Raw genomic sequence first — 21,243 nt, forward strand, 5'->3', positions numbered from 1 at the left:
CGCGCACACACACACACACACACACACACACACACACAGTGTTTTGGTGGTTGTTCTCTAAGGGATTTGTAGGTCAAAACTCTAAGAGGTAATCACTGGAAGCTGACAGCCCTGAACCGTGATCTGTGCCGTGCGCACGTATATTGATGCAGATACACACAGAAAAAACACACAAGAATTACAGAGTAGATCTAAACCTGCTTGTACACATTTTAGCCATCCCTATGGAAGCCCATTTCTGCCACTAAATAAAAACAAAAAAGCTAGTATCCATAACTCGAAATTTCGAGTTAATAAGTCAAAATTTCGAGTTAATAAGTCAAAATTTCGAGTTAATAAGTCGAAATTTCGAGAAAATAACTCGAAATTTCGAGAAAATAACTCGAAATTTCGAGTTACTTTTCTCAAAATTTCGAGTTACTTTTCTCAAAATTTCGAGTTAGCTCTGCCAATCAAAAATATACGTGAATGAGGTCGCTTTCTTGTTACCCGGAAGCATATGGCGCAGAGGAACGCACACTCAAAAACGGATCCCAACAAATTGGCACTTTCGCGAGTACGTTTGCTGATAGTAACACCATGTGATTCAGCTAATAACACAGGGATTTCATCATTTGTGAAGCCAGGCTGAAAACACTCAGCAATCTGTGCATTCACGACTGGATGTAATACTGGTAGCTTAGCTGTAGCATTTATAGCTGAGGGCTTCAGCTTCCGGGTAACGAGGAAATTCATTCCTGACGAATTACTGATTCGCTGCCAATCAGTAATCTACGTCATTCACGTAGATTACTGATTGGCAGCGCTAACTCGAAATTTCGAGTTACTTTTCTCAAAATTTCGAGTTAGCTCTGCCAATCAAAAATATACGTGAATGAGGTCGCTTTCTTGTTACCCGGAAGCATATGGCGCAGAGGAACGCGCACTCAAAAACGGATCCCAACAAATTGGCACTTTCGCGAGTACGTTTGCTGATAGTAACACCATGTGATTCAGCTAATAACACAGGGATTTCATCATTTGTGAAGCCAGGCTGAAAACACTCAGCAATCTGTGCATTCACGACTGGATGTAATACTGGTAGCTTAGCTGTAGCATTTATAGCTGAGGGCTTCAGCTTCCGGGTAACGAGGAAATTCATTCCTGACGAATTACTGATTCGCTGCCAATCAGTAATCTACGTCATTCACGTAGATTACTGATTGGCAGCGCTAACTCGAAATTTCGAGTTACTTTTCTCAAAATTTCGAGTTAGCTCTGCCAATCAAAAATATACGTGAATGAGGTCGCTTTCTTGTTACCCGGAAGCATATGGCGCAGAGGAACGCGCACTCAAAAACGGATCCCAACAAATTGGCACTTTCGCGAGTACGTTTGCTGATAGTAACACCATGTGATTCAGCTAATAACACAGGGATTTCATCATTTGTGAAGCCAGGCTGAAAACACTCAGCAATCTGTGCATTCACGACTGGATGTAATACTGGTAGCTTAGCTGTAGCATTTATAGCTGAGGGCTTCAGCTTCCGGGTAACGAGGAAATTCATTCCTGACGAATTACTGATTCGCTGCCAATCAGTAATCTACGTCATTCACGTAGATTACTGATTGGCAGCGCTAACTCGAAATTTCGAGTTACTTTTCTCAAAATTTTGAGTTAATAAATCGAAATTTCGTGAAAGTAACTCGAAATTTCGAGAAAATAACTCGAAATTTTGAGTTATGGATCCTTTTTTTTTTTTTTTTTTGTGGCGGAAACGGGCTTCCATACATCTCAAAGTGGAAAATGAGATGTAATGATTTATGTTAATGATGCTTTCTTCAAACATATACAAACTGACAGACTGCTCGTATTCTTTTATTTTGTACATTTCAAACACAAACGACTTTAACTTTGTTAAACTTGTTAAAAACCCCTTTGACGTGTTTTGCTGGAGGGTTGCTATATCGTACTATATAATGTAGGACTGATGGTGTGGTCCTTCATATGTCTGTCATTGCTTTCATCAGTTCCAGTCAACATTTCACATGAATGACATAAAGGTTATTTGACCCACCCTAAAGCAGAATGAAAGAGCGTCCCTATTGGTCCAGTTGTGACAATCAAACTATCACAAAATGTTTTACATGGATTGTTTTTGGTAATTTTTTCTGGGTGTCGTTGATGATGCTGAACAACAACAGCAAACAATCGAATGAATATCAAATCATCACATATTGTCAAAATAATCATCTCTGACAGCCGGCAGAGACAAAAACAATGATACGCTGATTAGCTGTAATTCTAACAATGTTGGTCATATATGTACATTATTTTTCTCTGGAGGATTTACTACTTTTGACTGATAGAAAGTAGTAAACACCACATCAATTTGTACCATCTTTTTTTAAGCTATTAAACTGTGATGTATGTGAAACTGGGAGTGTATTGCATGTAAAACAATATGGAGTTACATATAAATATGCTGCCTGTATCTAACAGGCCAGAGCGAAACTGATGATACTGATGACATGAGCTGAAGTGCTTCACAGTTATCGCTGTTAGACCATGAGCATTAACTCAAGTGCACCTGTTCATTGTTGCAAAACTGCGACCAGTTTGAAGACTAGTAAAAGACTTGCAGGAGTATTTGTATATATTAGTGCATTATTGTAAATCTGTAACATATTGTATTGTTTACACAGTTTAGTCTGTTACTGTTTTGGAGCAACTGTAACCCACATCATTTTCTTAGGGAGTAATAAAGTATTCTGAGTCTGATTCTGAAGACAACGCCATCCCATTCAATGTTTTAACTCCTTTCAATAGTTTTTTGTTTTGCCAAACCACAGAGACGGACAAACAAGTAGTCAAGATAATCCTGGGTCAACTGCTCTTCAACCAATCGACAGGTTGGCTCAGCAGGAGTTTGATGGGACCAAAGTCTAATGTTACTCCTAATGTTATTAGTGTGAAACAAATATAAATACACAGCAAAAGGTAAACTGTCTAAGCATAGCATAATCCGGGCTCATGTAAAATCAGTAATGCAACCAACAAACTAAAATGCAATTTCTGATACAGTCACACTCAAAGCTTCACATACCAAAGTCAGCTGACCATATATACGTGATATACCTGTGCTGGTTATTGAGCTGACAGTCACACTGCTGCAAAGTTTCTCTTTGTCCACTTTAGCATCGTGCACTTATGTTTTCTATACTGCACATAGAAAAATAACTTTACATGTTGACTCTTAATAAAACAACTGTGCAATACTGTCATGATCCTGGGTCCTTTTGACCCAGCGTTTTGTGATTTTGGCTCTGTTCTTCCTCTGGTTATTGTTTATTCGGTTCTGCCCATGTATTCCTGTGTTAAGTCCGCGTTTCTTAGTCCGTGTCCTTGTATGTGTAAGTTCCTGTTTTATTGTGAAGGTCTCTGTCTTATGTCAGTGTGTTCTGTTTACGTTTCCCCTGCCTCGTCAGCTGTTATGTCTTCCAGGTGTGTTCCCCTCCTGTTTCTCATCCCCTGATTCCTGGCGTATGTATTTATAGTGTGTGTGCTACCTCGTCCTCGTTGCTGGTCCGTCTGTGTTATTTGGTGTTTTCGTGTGTGTGAATCTCCTGCTGTCATCCTGTGAATTCTCCCTGCAAGTTGCTTTCTCTCGTGTTCAGGTTTGGTGTTTAGGTTTTAGTTTTTCCAGTGTAGTTTATGTCTAAGTTCAGTTTTTCGCCACACACTCTCCTTTTGTTTGTTATCACTCGAGTTGTGTGTCAATAAAGCCCTCTCACTTCACTGCATATCCGCATCTTGGGTCCTTTGTTAAATTCACACGGCTTGCCCCGGCAACCCGTGACAAATACAGTGTTAATAAAAATCATTAACTCGATTGTTACCGCAACAGTGATTTTATGCAAAGTCCAGCTCTGTCTTCTCTTCCCATGCGGAGCTAATCCACGATAAGAAAAGAAAGATTGAAGTTTGAAGGTTTGTTTAAAGGTTTAAAGCTAGACTTCTTTGTATACACACGATAAAAACCCAGCTTCATCTGCTATCAATTTGCTGTCAAGGACATTTGCTAATAATCCAGCACTCAAGAGCAATTTATGCTAAACTTAACAAAGATATTTTGCTTCCTTTAAAATAGTTTTCCAGTGTTTCTCTCAACTCGACAAAGGTTTTAGAAAATTTCCTTGTTAAAAGCTTTAGACTCCCAACAAAGGCACCCCATGTAGAACCTCACCGTTTACAAGACCTTACTCGCAGTGGCCAAGTTCACAAAGCAGCAATTTGTTCATTTTTCCCATTGGATTGTGGTTCTATTGGATGCATCTGACAGTGTGAGATACAGCGTCGGGCACAATTTTAGCAGCAAGCACAGGTTGCAAATATGTGTGACCAGTCTCATAGCAACAGCATGCAAGATGACCAGATCTTCTCTGCAGCATCTGCTCAGTGCCATCAGCCAAAAATAAAGATGTTCCATGTCATCATTCTTTATTTAAAAATATTCAACATTATCTCGTGCTTGGCAACAGAGCTGGGATTAACTACAAGAAGCTGGTCCAATAGGCTAGATCTTCAAGAAAGCAGAGGTGGGGGACTGTGCATTAGATGTTTTTGACTCTGAAATTAATACTTCAACGTACTTATCTGAACAAGGAATGTAAAACAACTAATGAGCACGAAAATTCAATTAATTTCAACTTGCAAAAGCCGAGAAAAAGTCGGCGTTAATACCTCTGACCTCTCATAAGCTTTGGATATGTTTCTCATGCTGATGACAGTTACTCCTTTATTTCCTTCTGCCGCTGCTCCATCATCCTGTCTTACCTCCACCTACTTGAGGTGAGTGACGAAAATTATGTGCCGCCTACTCAGGGAGCTGATGATGTGTGTGTCAGTGTGCACGTGTGTGCATGAATGCATGTGAGCGTGTGAGAGGTTAGGGTATTAAATGAGCCTGTTAACATCACTCAAACATTCAGGGACAGGTTCGCTCTTCATAAAGCTCTCACCACCCGGTATATTACTCTCTCAACGTATTTAAATCTTTCTGTGAACTGCTGTTAGCTCTGCAGATCAGTGTGTGTGTGTGTGTGTGTGTGTGTGTGTGTGTGTGTGTGTGTGTGTGTGTGTGTGTGTGTGTGAGATCACAACACCTCACACTGACTGCTTTTCCTTCTAAAAGGGCTGACGTGATAGGTGGTCCTTCCAACATCTCTGTGATTGAGGTGACGAGTGGAGCTCATAGAGAACACAGTGATTACATTAGTCCTCTAAACAGATCATATTGTCTGTGCATAAGACCACAAATCAAATCCATCTCAACACTGAAGGAAGTGTAGGGAGAGCTGGATAGTAGTGATCCATAACATGGATCCGATCACGTGATTAGGTAACTTTAACAAGCCCAGATTACATTTGAAAGGATCAAAGTATATAATAAGCTACATTATAGAGCAAAGGATTAATTTGATTTTATTTATGTTGCTTCTGTAAAATATGCCAATTCGTGACTATACAGTTATTGTACTACAGCACTGTTTTATATTTGATTTGACCAAATGTAAATAATAAAAGGAATTATTAATCTTTTTTAATTCAAAAGCAAACAATATTTATTATTAAAGTAGTCTAAAACCTGTCTAGGAGTATCCAATTTAGTCCAGCCCGGTGTGCAGGTACACCTTGAGCCTGACATCTCACAGGTAGATTAAAAACATTATCTTTAAACAGCCCTAAGGCGTGGATGGCTGCGAACTGAACCTTTTAAATTATTAGCTCAAGCAGCAAATTATGCTGTCTGCACTGTTGTGCTCTAACCACAGTGAACAAATTGAGACTGACAGGTACACTCCGTGTAAGAGATTTTTTAAACTGTACTGTGCAAAAGACTTGTGTCACCCATTATTTCTTTATATTCTGCTGAGAAAATTTGGTAGCAATTTGTTGAGACTGGTAAAAGCGTACATGGAAATATAGAGCATAATCCAAAAACAGAGTTTGCACAATTATAAAAAGCCTGAGAGTTCATTTTTGTTCTTCACTGCAGCCTAGCTGCCTTTTGTTCAGTCCTCTATCAAGATGATCCCACAGCTGCTTCTCAGGAGTCAGAGTGGGTCAGACCTCCAGTCCAGACTCTGGGGAGGCCAATCCATGACTGATGTGTTCCATGGTGTGTTTTTCTATCGAGGCATGTTTTTGTTACATTGGTGGTGTTTGGGATCATTGACACAGCCTCCACCATGTTTCACAGATGGCTGCAGACTCCCTTCCGCTGAGACTATTTCTGATGAGGCTTCAGTGAACAGTAGATGAATCAACTGAAGCAAGTGATGCAGATCCTCTCAGGTCCTGAGTCAGCTCTCGGTTTATTTCAGATACAGTTCATCTCAGTGTTTGTAAGGACACACTTCATGTCAAGTTTTAAACCAACAGGCATTTGGCGCACAAACGGCCATCAAACTGCGTTATCGTTGGTATTTTTGGTAGATTCGACTACAGAAATGGAAACAAACTTTTTTTTTTTTGAGGAAGGCTTTTCGTAAGAAAGAGCCTAAAGGCACAAGTTAAAACTGGTTCTTTGCCAAGTTTGTTACATGTAGACACAACACTGGTTCATCCCTTCTTTTAGATGCCTTTATATGCTTCAGTGATATAAGCCAGTGTTACGTGGTCAGGTAAAAGGAGTGGACTGAAGATAAGTGAAAAAATTAAAGATTAAACCCACCAAACCTATTTATTCATTTAGTCTTAAAATTCAACATTTAAATGCTTCTAATAAAAATTCACTGGCATGTCTATTCCTTAATACATTCAAGCCAAAGGAAAAACATTAACTATTAGACAAGCAGTTTGATTTAATAACTAAAGCGTATGGAAAATAGCATAAGATGCCCTGCATGTCCTTAAGTCAAAGCAGTAAGCAGAGGCGAGAGAAGGCAGAGTGCCGTCTTGAGATCAGACGATGCAGCTTTTCTTATTTATTCGGTCATTTAGCCAGTCCATCTCTCAGAAACCCACATTCAGGCACTTCATTAAGATAATTCATCATCACAATGAATCCATAATGAGGTAGACTTCATAACACACACAATTTGATGCCGTACCATGTGCCCGTCTATTGTATGCGGGTCCCAGGTGTGGCTGTGTTTTGTTAATTAAGAGCCGAGGTCCATGAAGACTTCAGGCTTCATTGTTTATTCTCATAATAATTGAACCCTCTGCCTTGTTTCATTTCAATCGCTCTGTTAATGCTTTCACCATCACTTAAAATCAACCCTCCATACCCTGCCGATAAGATGCCCCCTGCTGTCACCTCGTGCCCACCTCACACACGGTTACCATTAACCCCACATTTGTCTTTATTTCACTTTCTCCTCCACAGTTCTTTAATTACCAGCCTCCCTCTGCCTCCCTTTTATTCACTTCTAACAATTAACCCCTTTCTCCTCCTTCAGCCGTCTGCTTCTCATTCATATGCTCTTACAAATTGCACCTATCTGTCTCACTGTCACTCTCCTAATCCCCTCTTTCTAGCTGTCTATTTCTCATCCTCCTTCCCACTAGTCTCGCTCTATTTTTCCGTCTCTCTCAAATACCATTACTCAATTAACCCCCTTGGTTCCTGGCTAAGGGTCAACATATGTATCAGGCCTGGATCCAATCTGTGCCTCTGACAAATGAAGGGTCCACACACACATACATGCTAGCACACTAAGGTGTGACTTAAAAATGATTGGATTCATTAGAGGAAAGAAAGAGGTAAGGGGCGAAGGGAAGGGAGTGAGAGGAAAGGGAGGGGACCAAAGCTCCATAAATACTGCTAGAAAAATCAGGACAGGGTAAAGAATAATAAGCATTAGAGAAATAACAGAGATAAAATCTGTATCATCGAGACCACACCATATATTGACAGGTAGTGTTGGGCAGAGTAAGAGTGAAAGAGAAAAATGATGAGGACAAATTGTGGAGAGGCTGAAAAGCAGCACAAAGAGCTGGGAAAAAGTAGACATGTGAGAGGAAGCATGTAGGTTCATTATAAGGAAATCCAACTGTCCAACTCCTCTTTATCCTGTCATAATGAGCAACCTCTCAATGTAACAGAGAGATAATGATACATGAGCCAAGCCTGAGTGACCTTTAGCTGGGAAAATTTCCATTAATTGGGAAAAATTGAGGCCAGCAGTTTATTGTAATGTTTAAAGCTATTATAGTAGACTCTGGAGTTTATTTTAATTACTTTGCAATTTATTTTCATCCTTTTATCTCGTTTTCCAACTGTTGTAAAGAGCAAATTTAAGCTAAAATCACTGCAAAGAAAGTGCAGAATCAACAGCACACACAAGTATTTGCACGAGTATTAACCTCTCAAGTACTGCAAACAGGGCCTGGCTTTAAATCACACAACACAGTCACATGGCTATTGTACTATTTTACCCATTGATTTGTAACTGCAACGGTTGTGTTTGAACTGGACGGCACCGTCGAGTAAAGTGTTTGATCCGGCCTCTCGTGTGCACACGTGTGCGTTTGTACACATTCACACACACACACACACACACACACAGACACAACGATAAGAATGCATACATTTAGCAGATGGCTGGTGGTTAAGAGAGTGTGAATGATAAAATCTGCCCACTATTCCGTTGACTTGTCCATTATTCCACTCCACTGCTTTTGAAAAGTGTGTGCGCGCGTGTGTGTGTATATACGCATTAGTATGTCTGCGTGCGGAGCCTTCGGCGTGCATGTGTATCTGTGTCTCAGTGAAACGATCTAATCGCGTCACTCTTGTCGTAAATGAGCAATATTAAAATTAAACCATTAAATTAAAACATTAAAACAGCCATTTAATTTTTTGTCTGCTCTGCTTTTATTGTTTCTGCCCATCGTGTGTGACAGGCTGTAAGCAATCAAACTAATGAGGCATTACAGACCATTTCAAAACAAGTGATATTGTATTACCCATCTGTGCATTTGATCAAGTGAAGCAAGATGTGCTTGTGACATATGAAGCAGTGCAATGTCAAAGATTTTTTTAGTCATTAGTGCTCTTGATGTGTGTGTGTGTGTGTGTGTGTGTGTGTGTGTGTGTGTGTGTGTGTGTGTGTGTGTGTGTGTGTGTGTGTGTGTGTGTGTGTGTGTGTGTCTCATTCTAACAGATGCTTTGCTGAGACCACAGACAAAGTTTATAATACAAACATGCTTCAGGCAGCACTGATCACATTTATTAACATTTGTTTAAATCAAAAGACGCCTGATCTACACTCCGATTATTGGCTACGATTTATTTCCTGGGTACATCTTTGGTATCACACAGTTCAAGACTTTTTGTTTTTAATGTGGATCCATGTTTTTCCCCATCTCAGCGTGGGCCTCTGACATCTGTCTGACTCACAGCTGATTAACACGCTTCAGTTCATGTTGTTGCCAACTTTGCAACTTTGTTACTAAAGAATCTGACTTTTCATACCTCTGTCCATTTTTTTTCATTTGTGTTTTTATATTTTTGGTCACCAGCGCAGGTACGTGTGGCTGCTCTCTCGCCGCGGGCACGCTCAGTGAGCAGCATCACCTGATTTTTGCACATGTGCAACACAGAAACTCTGCACGAAGAAGGGGAAAAATAAAGAAAGTTTCTTTCAGTCTGATTGATCATTCTAAAATGAATTTTTCTCATGCAGCCCTGGGGTTATATCCTCAGGACCCCTGAAAATGACTGCCTTTAATTAAACCGAAAGGCACCTGCCCTTCTCGAGTCATTTAGCCCCCACCAGCCCAAGCTTCTAATATTTTATGTTGATTACAACCAGAGCTCCCGAGCACAGAACACACTGTGTGGGCTGTTACCTGATGAAGACTGAAGCATGAGTGGTGGATATTATGTCTGGCCGGCTGATGGGAAGAAACGGCATTAAGCAGTCAGACTTTGAGACATACAGATGGGCTTCAAATGGTAGTTATGGTAAATGGTAAATGGCCTGTATTTGTATAGCGCTTTCTAGTCCCTAAGGACCCCAAAGCGCTTTTACACAACCTGTCATCCACCCATTCACACACACATTCACACACTGGTTCACTAGTTAATAAAGAAACTACACGTGCATCGGGCCAAAGTTTAATGCAGTTCCATCCAACTGTCAAAACTCATTAGAATTAGCAAATAGTGAGGAAGTGTCCGAGTCTGAGGAAGTGAAATATTGAGGATTCTTAGGTAACGTTATCGGCATATTGCAGTCCAACTAAAAAATAATTAGAAACAAAAATGACTAGACAAAAAAACCGAGTTATACACACAACATCCACTATGCACAGAAAAGAGCAATAAAAACGGAGCAAAATGCATCTGTAGCGGTGCAAAACAACACAATTTACCCAGAGACAAATGTTCCTTCATTCCTTTTTACAAATCTCAGTGTAATGAGACTGGTGACCTAAACTTGACCAGTCTTGGTCCTTCAGATTTACTCGACAGTAACGATCACTTTTTCTCTGAGCGTCTCAAAAGCATCAGAAACGAGAAGTTGTAACAGATTCTAAAACAAAAGTGTGGGACTCCTCCCCGAGGGAAGCAGCTGGGTCTCTGTGTGGCGCCGTGCTGGATGATTATTCTAACAAACTGGTGCAAAGGGCTGAAAGACTGGTGACAGACAGGTGGACGGGCTGGCCACTTCCTGTTATGCGTCTCCCGTGTTACATGCACGCCACGTTGTGATTTTGTTAGTAGCAGCATGTTTGAAGGATGTTGCTCAAGGCATTTGTGCTCATAGGTGATTGTAATTATAATCGTGCCGCTGCAGAACCAGAAGATCTGCGCTGTACTTCTTCTGTACGCTTCCATGAAAACATCTACCATCTCCAACTACAGCATCGACTCTCCATAACGTGATCATTTTTTATTCAGTCTGCAGTTTACGCAGTGCCCTTGTATAGTATATCAGAACATTAAAACTCTAATTGCTAAACTTAAGTTCTTGATACAAATGAGTCAATTAAGATCAAAATGTGCGTTTAGCGGCTACGAGACAGAAATTATAGCGCGAGGCTGCTGTACACACACACAAAAGTAATTTGGCCGAGCTAATGTATGTGCTGCATTATTTACAGATTGATTGCAGTCATCATTGATTGTGTGGACTCATAACAGCATTTACAGTGGGGCTGGAATATAATCGTTTAGACGTTCATCATTAGAAATCATTTAGTCTAACTTTCAAAAGGCAATTAGCTGTGGGGCTCCTTAATGCTGAGCGTGGTTCAAAAAGTTCACAAGCAGTTGTGTTTCTCCTCACATCAGGAAACTCCAGGTTATCTATCGCATCATACATCTGTGTGTCTCTGCAGCCTGCAGTGAGTAATGGGCCGAGCCATCTCTGAGGTAGACCAGCAGAAAGGATAAATAATTGTAGGCGATCTGGATAATCAGATGGACTCAGAGGTTTATGTTTAATAGCTGTTGTGATTATTTGTAATTTACATTTACAAAGATCTGTACGTAGAAAACCATTTCAGGTTTGACTTTCTTCTTCATTAACCCGTCACCAGCTTTCCCACTGCTGCACACGCCTCCCCCTCTTTTCCCTTTCCCCTCCTCCTTTTCCCCCTTCTCGTCAGCTTAGCTCTTTCATTTTGAGGAAGAAAACACAAGCCAGTTAGAATAAGGCAATTATGACCCTGCTGGAAAGGTTATTATGCATAATGCCCTGTAATCCTCCTCTACAGTTTTCATCAGAAACGACATGAACATTAAGACTTTGCAGTATATACGTGCTGACAGAAATGGCTTCCAGCCCCATTTTCTGAAATCACAGACAAAGCCACAGTTAAAGCATTGATTGGTAAAGATGATGTAGTTGCAATGTGATTATTCATAGCTGCTTGTGCTGCTGTGACAAGATAATGAAGACAATAGACACCAGACAGTCTGGCAGCATTTGCCTGGAATAGTGTCGTTAAGGTAGTTTTGTGAATTTCTCTTTGCGTGTCGTGTTGGTCGACGTGTCAACATTAATTAAACCGTGACCCCGATCAAAACAGACTTGAGAGGGATTAAAAAATGTGCAGTGTGATATGACACAGTGAGAAGCGGTTATTTGTGTGGGCGGACGCTGACGCAGTCCAGACAGCCTTTTAATCCCATACACCGCAACAAAAACTTGATGCTTAAAACAAGCAGACAGACGTGCAACAAACCTCATTGTTCACATTGCACCTCTGTCTTCAGCTTAATGATCCCATTATTATTGTGTTAGGCACTAATTAATGATGATTTTTGTAACTATGCCAGCAGCAGGAAGTCTTGCAGGAATTGTTTCTCCACTAACTTTTAATTTGAATTTATTGAAGAATTAATTCCCCATTTCTGTGATTTATTTGTTCTGGTTTTAAGACCAGTTTTACTTTTTAGGATATTCAGCATCTGGGTTTCAAGGGTCACCTCTCTGTGCCCTTCTCTAAAAAGCCTCCATTTACAGCAGAGAGATATTGCTCATCAGATTTGGTCTGCGAGTGGCTGCTCTGTTATCTCGAGCCAGCAGGGCTGCCGGGCTTGACCCCAGGTCGTCTAATGAAAGCCTTTTCTACTCAACAAATGTGTTTCACATTGACATTTGCTTTGATTATAGATTGGTTAGATGTTCTTAACTAGTGAAAACACATTTCTAATATATCTGGTAAAGGTATCTGTACTGGTACCACACCTAGCATCTCACAAATGATCTTGGATATGTGGAATATCATTAGACCTACTGAACTGGATGAAGTGTTAAAGCTAAAGTGGACCTTTCTTCTATCACTTCCAGCCCATCCTAATCATATTTATCAACACATCTGTGAGGAAAGCCGAGTTCAAATATATTTCTCTGTCCAAGTCTGATGTCAGCTTTCGAAGGTTAAGTGAATGAACTAAAAGGCCAACTACACACACAAAAACAGTGCTTAAGCAACCTTTGCCCCCTCAGCCCCCCACATAAACTGGCTGCTGGTGAGAATAATATTGACCTTCCTCTAAAGAAAGCATTGCCGATTATTGCTTTCAGACGCTGCACAAGTGTCATTTACTGGGCACCATTTTTATGTTTTTTTACAGCCTAATCATTTAAAGTCCTCAGGAAATAACACAGTTTATTCTGAAAAATTTAATTATCTTTCTAGCTATACTAAATCAGTATATATAAAATACAACAGAAAAGAGGTTTAGCATGATGAAGCCAAGTGAATCCTTAGCCTGTATCCGCTCCTCTCATTTCTATGTGCTAACATGAGATGGATACTTTTATATAACATGACCTTCAAACAATGAATGCAACTTGTTTACAGGTCTAAGTCTTTGTCATCCAGCATGACGACACTGTAGCGCCAAACTGGAAAGCAAGCCTCCAGCTTTAACTGACTCCAGCTGGTCCACATCGTGGTACAACGTAGGGCTGGGCGATATGGCCTAAAATCCATATCGCGATATAATTTGAAGCATGTGCGGTAAATATATATATATCGCGATATATTCTTTTCTTCTGTATAACGTATTTTCCGCACTATAAGGCGCACTTAAAATCCTTTAATTTTCTCAAAAATCGAGTGTGCCTTATGTATGAATTCTGGTTGTGCTTACTGACCTCAAACCGATTTTGGAGTGCAGAAATCTGTTAAAGTGAAGCGCCTTGAGGCGACTTTTGTTGTGATTTGGCGCTATATAAATAAAATTGAATTGAATTGAATTGTTAAAAAATGTTTTGATGGATTGTCAGAGCATTATGGCTGCTTCAGGTCCCAAAGTCAAACGAACACTGAGAGTTAAAAACGGTCTAAATTCTTTCATCTTTAATAAGATGATCGGCGTTGCTGCTTTAGCAGGTGTAACAATTAAGTTTAACATCCAGGCATCCATGAAAACAGAATTTATTAAATTTAACGGAGTTAGAAGTTAACAGGAAGTTAGCTCGCTAGTTTCCACCTAAACATGACATACCATGTTCTGACTGAGAGATTTTTGAAACTAATTCAAACGTACAGGTCTGTTATCACTTCCAACATAAATGAAGACAGAAAACTAAACAGCAGTGACGTTTGTAGGGTTACTAAAGTTGGACTACCTGGTATATAATGTTGTGCTACGTGATCGCTAGCGACACAGCTATGTTAGCATAACATTAGCACAGTGAAGCTGGAGGATGAACGCCAACTTTTTTCCACTCGATAAAAGTTAACGTGACGGATTCTGGTGGTCAGGGACAAATGCAATCGCATAGCAGGATGCTACACGGGCCAAACTTCAGTCAGGAGAACAACTGAGATCATTCATCTACAATATGAGGTTAGTCATTAATATACTGCAACAACATGGGAACAAAGCCACAAATAAATAAATTTTGGAGGGGGTGGGAGAACTGTGTGTGCATTAGTGATCTGTGGGTGGAAAGGGGAGAAGGGGGGTGGTAAATAAAGTAAAAAAAAAAATGATGGGGCCACAAGGAGCTGATATTAGGCAGAAGTGGCACTTTGCCTTTTGCCTTTGTGGCTCTTTGCTTAGGCTGCTGCCCCCGCGACCCGGCCCCGGACAAAGCGGATGAGGATGGATGGATGGATGGAACATGGGAACAGAGCAGCTGCGAGAGAATTCAACATTAATGAATCAATGTTACGGAAGTGGAGGAAGCGCAGTTTTTGGCTTTCCCCATATTTCAAAAGTGCTTCATCTCTTTGCTATGACTGTCGCCCGCCATAATTTGCAGATGATAATGGTTGTAGCCGCTGCGATGCTTTCGATCAAAACAGGCGCAGCTTGATGACATCATCAACATGCGCTATCGCGATAGAGCGGTATAGTCAAAATCTCTATCGTTGGCCAAATTTATATCATTTCTATCGTATATCGTTTATATTGCCCACCCCTAGTATAACGGTTCATCTAGAAGTGCTAAATACAGATTAATGCCAGGCTGTGTCCATATGTCTTTAGGTTGTGTGCATATTTGCTCTTAGTCCTTCAAAAGGTTATACGAGTCATAAAATGTCCTTCCTGTCCACTATAGATGACTCAGATGTCATTTTCTTTATGCAGCCAGACATTCACCATTATATAGTGATCACTGGTGAGTTGTCTTGTGTGAGCATTGACAGGTGTATCCCGCAGTCCTTGAGAAGGGTGGAATGGCCATAAACCTCTTCTTTCCTTAGGACCTCAGATATCAAATATAACTCTCAGTCTGGCTGCTGGTTGATGAGGCTACGGCCTCATTGGTAAATTGCAGTACGCTGACACATATATCAGTCTACACTGACAGTCAACATATATTAACCGAGCGCCCTTCATATATGTGCATATGTTATGAACGCGAGCAGTCGATTTATCAGCTTGCAAAATTATACGACATGCTGTGTTATAACATCTGCAGATATTTAGAGTGCTAGTCGTCTATGTAATAAATATCCTCCTTTCTGTTTTGATAGGGTAAAAGGGTACACGCTCATGAGGGGGTTTGAATGGGGATCCATTACAAAAGACACAATAATAAGCATGATAGGATGTGTGTTTCAGGGTGTGGGGAGTGGTTTCTCTGATCTTAAATCTTATTTGTCAGGGAAGCTAAATGTAGAGTCTGTGTGCATTCACCACGTGTACGTGACATTAATGTCCCAGAACAAACATCAATATCATATGAGGCAACAGTGTTTCTCCCCCATCCATCCATTACCAGCTAACCTTTTAAACACACCCTAGGCCATGTAAGACTGTTTCTGCATACCTCCGAGATGGAAAAAATACATTAGGAATTACACTTCCAGCAACATAGAAAATGCTGATGGGAATCCATATTTTCTGCTTACTTTTCATTTCCTTTGGCACAAAGCTGTGAGTGTGCTTGAAAAACAACGTGCAGGGGAGGCATTAGGGTAATGGAGAAAAAAGGCTGGAGTGAGAGGGTGTTGGATGGGGGACTAAAGGTGCATTTACCAACAATGCACAACAGCCCACATCATTTATTTTATCTGGTATAGTATAATTTTCCTAAGAGGTGGATCCTGGGGGAGCGCCGTGTAAACGAGACTGTTCCCTATCAAGCTGTAGAATAATGAAAAAATACAACAGTAAAATATTTTCTATGTTAATGCAAAGATAACGTGTCATCTGTATCCAAACACAGCAGCAGCATTAACTTGTAGGCTGAGTTTCCTTTTCTAAATTAGACAGACTCTATATTCTTCCTACAATGTTTCGTATACGGTGTTTGTTTTGTCATAAAACTGTGATGGTTCACTACACCTAATTAAGCCAGGTGAATACCGTCAGGCGTTTTATTTCCAGATACCTGGATTGGGAGGAAAATAATGCTAAATGAATTACACTCAGTTGCAGCATGCTAGCAGACTGAGCCTTAAAAGCTGGACAGATGTGCCAACTTTAAATTTTAGTGTTTTTTTTTTAACTCAGCTTCTATTTTACATAAAAATCCTGTGAGACTAACAGGATCCAAAGTCCTCACAGAGAGAAACTTTTTTTCTTGAATGTGAGGTTCGAGTGACAGTCCCACAAGCCAAACAAGCTCAACTCCTTCAGTTCCCAGCTCCCTTCACCTCTTCTGTCCACTTCCTGGTTCAGAGATTTCTGTGGCCGCATGGTGGTTGGTGTCTAACGTGGCAGTAAAGTGTAGAACGCTTTCAAAGCTGAGCTGGATGTGGAAATTAAAGATCTCACAAACTGGGGCCTCCAAACATACACACGCCACAAGTTTGGGTACGCCAGGTCTGTCCAGCATCCAGGACGCTGGAGCCCACAGTAAAGGCACCTTCAAACACCCCACCCTGAGACTCCAAACAGGCAGGATCCATTTAACCATTTAACCGTCACTCAGCACGTGAGCACAAGCGACAGCCAGGACTTGTTCCCTAACCTACAGCTGCAGAGAAGGAACCTTTTCATCTGCTGGGAACACCCCAACATCTCACTGGGCCAAGCGCAGAGTGGTGCAGAGTCCAGGCTCTCTCTGCGAGACTGGTTTCAGGTCAAAGGCTGTGCGCTGAGGCGAGCCTGACCACATCTAGAGAGTTCCTCTTGACCACAAACACTCGCTTAGGCTCCTTTCTCACCACAGAGGTGACGCTCCATAATCCTACAGCCAGATTCATCAACCCCTGACGCCATCACTGCGGCGGAGGCGTTTGCGATCACAATACGGTGGCAATTTACGGAGGGAAACAGTATCTGAGTATATTTCAGCCACTTTTTTTAAAACTGTACTCCTGACCTCTTTCTTCAGCGGACCTCAAATATCTTTTATTTTCTTTGTGGTTTTAAACCTAAAGCCAGGCAGTCTGAGTCTGCCTACAGTAAAACACTCATCTGGGATTAGGAGCCATTTATTCATCTCAGCTCAGTAATACTATGACAGCCTCGCTTCAGAATCCAATGAATATCTCACACTTTCATTTCATATGCAATCTCTGGTGCTCAGGAGTGTGTATCGCCGAGTATGATTCTGTACAGTTTATTTGTTTGTGTGTCTGTGTGTATGTGCCTTTTGGGGGCATTAGTGTTTTGCAATGTTTTCATCCCAGCTCTGAAATATATATATTTTCTAGAAATCGCGCAAATTAATACTTTACGTTTCGATGCGTTTCGCTGTCGTATTTGATGCCCTAAAATATGTCTTTGGCAGTTTGACTGCATTCGAAGTCTGTTACCTACAAGCGTCGCTATCCTATTTGAGCGAATATGAGAGAAGAGAGCATCGAGGGAAAAGCTGAATAAAAATACAGCAGTCGTCAGATGTATTGTGCATCTTTAGGGACCGCCGTCACCAAGACATTCATTTACTTTCAGTCATTAAAAGTCCAGCTCTGACACAGAAACCTGCTCGACTCGCTCCAACTTGCTATTCAAATGATTAAACACTTATCTAATCATTTCCCTTCCACTCACATTTTGATATCAAACATTAACTCAATGCTTCTCTCTAACTGCAGAATGAAAGACAACACTGAAACTGCTGTAACCCTGAGCTCTCTCAGGAAACAGAATTCAAAGATCTTAATGTTACAAGTCAACGCAAAAAGGCTAAACACGTGAAAGAAAAAAAAATCTAAACAAAACAAAAAATGCCAAATAATTCAGTCTCGGGCGCTAAAGTCCAGACAAAATCAAAGACACACCATCACAACTGTTTCTAACGTAGAGGAACTAATCTTCGCAGAAACTCTACACTGTGACACCGGCACATTAAGCATCACAAACAAGCAGCCAAAAGCAGGACCAGTGCATGATGCTCTGCAAATCTCACCAAAACCATGGCAACAGGCTCTCAGAACAATAATCTTCTCGGTCAGTTGCTGCTTTCCGGACTCTTTTATTGCTCCTGTCATTGAGTCATGCGGCCGTGCGCTGCGGCTCTGTGTGTCATGTAACTGCACAGTTTTCACACAAGAGCTCATCACGACGTTTCACTCAGCGTGGAGGAACAATCCAGGCTTTATGAAATTCTAAAATGTCATGTGTGAATATCAATTCTTAGCAACAGACACAGTCACAAGTAGGGCTGGGCCATATTATACCGTTCACGGTAATACCGGTATAATGTTAGGCAACGATAGGAAAATGAAATATCGCGATAGAATGGGAGTAAAACGCGCATGCGCAGTGCCTTTGTTTTCATACGCACATGGCCGATTGTTGAGTGAAACAGATGAACCAGAATTGGTTTGTAAAAATGGTGCAACTTCAGTGATGTGGAACTGGTTTGGTGTTTGTCCGTCAGATACACAACAAAGCACATTTTTTTGCAGAACATGCAAGCGGCCGTTGTTATTGTCATATTTGTCGGACTAAGATGCTCTTAAATCTGGGAGTAATCTGGGTCCTAAACTCCGTATGCTTCAGGTCAAACAACACTGCAGCATCACTTAGAGTTAAAAACTGTCTAAATTCTTTCATCTTTAATAAAACGATCAGCATTGCTGCTTTACCAGGTGTAACTATAAAGTTTAACTTCCAGGCATCCATGAAAACAAAAGTTATTACATTTAACGGAGTTAGAAGTTAGCAGGAAGCTAGCGGAAGTTAGCTCGCTAGTTTCGCTAGTTACCTAAGCATGATATTGCATGTTCTGACTGAGAGATTTCTGAAAAAAATCAAACGTACAGTTCTGCTATCACTTCCAACATAAATGAAGACAGGAAACTAAACAGCAGTGACGTTTGCAGGGTTACTGAAGTTGGGCTAGCTGGTATATAATGATGTGCTACGTGATCGCTAGCGACACAGCTATGTTAGCATAACATAAACAGTGAAGCTGGAGGACGAACACTAACACTTTTCCACTTATAAAAGTTAACGTGAAGGTTCTTCATGGTTAGAGACAAATGCAATCGCATGGCAGGATGCTGTAAACGGACCAAACTTCAGTCAGGAGAACAACTGAGATAATCCATCCACAATACGAGGTTAGTCATTAATATACTGCAGCAACATGGGAATAGAGCAGCTGCCAGAGAATTCAACATTAATGAATCAATGGTACAGAAGTGGAGGAAGCAAGAAGAATGAGTTTAATAAAGTTTGATTTATCTGACTGCTTTGTTTCGCTTAATGTGCCTTATAATCCCGTGCACCTTATGGTGCGAAAAATACATACTGCACACTGCAGTTTAATGTTGCAAAGCACCTCTTTTTAACTTCAGTGGATATTATACATGGTTATGCTCAGGATATGTCAGCCCATTTCTACTGGAAATGCCTTTTGGTTAAACTTTCAGCAAGGAATTTGCATTTGCACTGTTACATTTTTATAAAGCTTTAATGTACATAAAAACCAGCTTCTTGTTTAAGTGAAAATAAATGGAAGGTTGTCTTTTTGCGCTAGTAATGTTGTGGAGTTGTATTTTGTCTCGCATCAATTATATCGTCGGTTATATCGTTATCGCAAATTTTCAAATATATATCGTGATAAATATTTTTGGCCATATCGCCCTGCTCTAGTCACAAGTAACATTTCTTCAGGTCAGTCTTGGGCCACTTCATGCACGTAACCATGCACCAAAGCTGTCGGCATGCACACTGACCAATCAAGCCAAAAACCTTTAGCTAGATTCTCAAAAACAAAACTATCCTTTTAAATGTAAAATAAGTGATTATTTTGACATGAACAGAGGCACAAAGGCCCGAGTCTTAACAAACAGCAGTTCTTCCCACAGATTCTTACAGCCTCGAGAGAAATTGCTAACTACAGCAACTTTGTTCTTAATTAGTTCAGTGAATTTCCAACAAATCCTGCAGTATTTATACATGCTTAAAGGCATACAGTATGATCCAAGGACAGGGAAACACACTGTATCTGTACAATTTCTAGCCAGCAGGTTCTTCAACTTTTTTAGCAGTGACCTAAATGAAAAATTCAGTTATCCATAGGACACAAGCTCATTAAAACATGTTGACACTGTTTTAATGTGCGGAGCCACCAAGAGAAGGGCTCCGGATTCATTTAAGGCTCCGAGCAATCATCAAACAGCCCTTACTCTAGGGGATGGGACTGATCACATTGTATAATGCCAGATCTTTTAAAAAAGTATGAAAAACTTCAGTTTCCAAAGGGGTTAAATGACAAATGACATTCTTCAGGGGAAAAATAAGAATAAACAGGAATATATGGATTACGTTTGCCTCAAGTCTCCAAACGTGAATTACTAATGATGCTGCCTGACGCTGAAGGCGAGTTAAAACCTTTACCTCTGAGTTTTGCTTAAGAGGCATTATTGTATCAAGGGAGTGGCTTATATGCCACTGCAGCTCAATACTCTGCACACACATACAATGGCACACAATATACCAGACAAAGATCTCTACTTCAGCCTTTGTAACACTTTTGAGCAGACACACAGTATCATGTGCTCACTTCTCTGCGTAATCAGCATGAAACTGTTGTATCAACTGCAGTCAGCATTCTTTTACTTGCTTTTGCATTTGGCACACGCTCGCTCTCCGTGTGAGCTAGCATCAAACCAAAGAGCGAAGAGAAATACACAGGACTGTCATGCACTGTTGCACTGCGCAAACCAAAGTGTGTCCTATAGCTTTAGGGATACAGACGGTCGACCCAAAGGCAGGTTGGACAATGACACCTCTGTACATTTCCAAAAAACAAATTGCGGTGCAGACTTTCAGGTATAAAAGTATTAACTGTTTTGAAACTGCTCGTTTCAGAGGGTTAAAAGTGATTCGACAGTTTACTGATGCAGTTTTATGGTGAGGCCAGATTACCACA

At 40.7% G+C, this 21,243-nt stretch overlaps 1 protein-coding gene across 4 annotated transcripts in view; it reads right to left on the reverse strand.

The window, feature by feature from the left end:
• LOC146651637 (partitioning defective 3 homolog B-like) overlaps positions 1–21,243 on the reverse strand; it is a 235,087-nt gene that overhangs the window by 198,419 nt on the left and 15,425 nt on the right. The window lies entirely within an intron of this gene.

This window comes from Rhamphochromis longiceps, linkage group LG16 (assembly GCF_057381845.1).
Source record: "Rhamphochromis longiceps isolate RC_006_pf linkage group LG16, R_longiceps_female_GT1.1, whole genome shotgun sequence".
NCBI classification, from domain to species: Eukaryota; Metazoa; Chordata; class Actinopteri; order Cichliformes; family Cichlidae; genus Rhamphochromis; species Rhamphochromis longiceps.